We start from the raw sequence: 257 nt of genomic DNA on the forward strand, positions 1-257 counted from the left end.
ATAATTAAGGAACTTACATGATATACACAGAATACCTCTAAAAATATAAAATGCAATTTTTTCGTTGTCTGAAGTAAAATGCAACTGTTGTGATCAAAAATACTTCTGTAAATTTATCTCAAAAGTTGTTTTGATCAATTTTTTTAAGCCTAACTTGCAGTGAAGCATTTCTAGTATTCCAAACAAGCAAAAAAACCCCACAATCCCCAACCTCCCTCCCCCCCCCCGATGAAAAGCTGGTGTTTGTCTGGATCAAA

This window comes from Strigops habroptila, chromosome 2 (genome assembly GCF_004027225.2).
Source record: "Strigops habroptila isolate Jane chromosome 2, bStrHab1.2.pri, whole genome shotgun sequence".
In the NCBI taxonomy this organism is placed as follows: Eukaryota; Metazoa; Chordata; class Aves; order Psittaciformes; family Psittacidae; genus Strigops; species Strigops habroptila.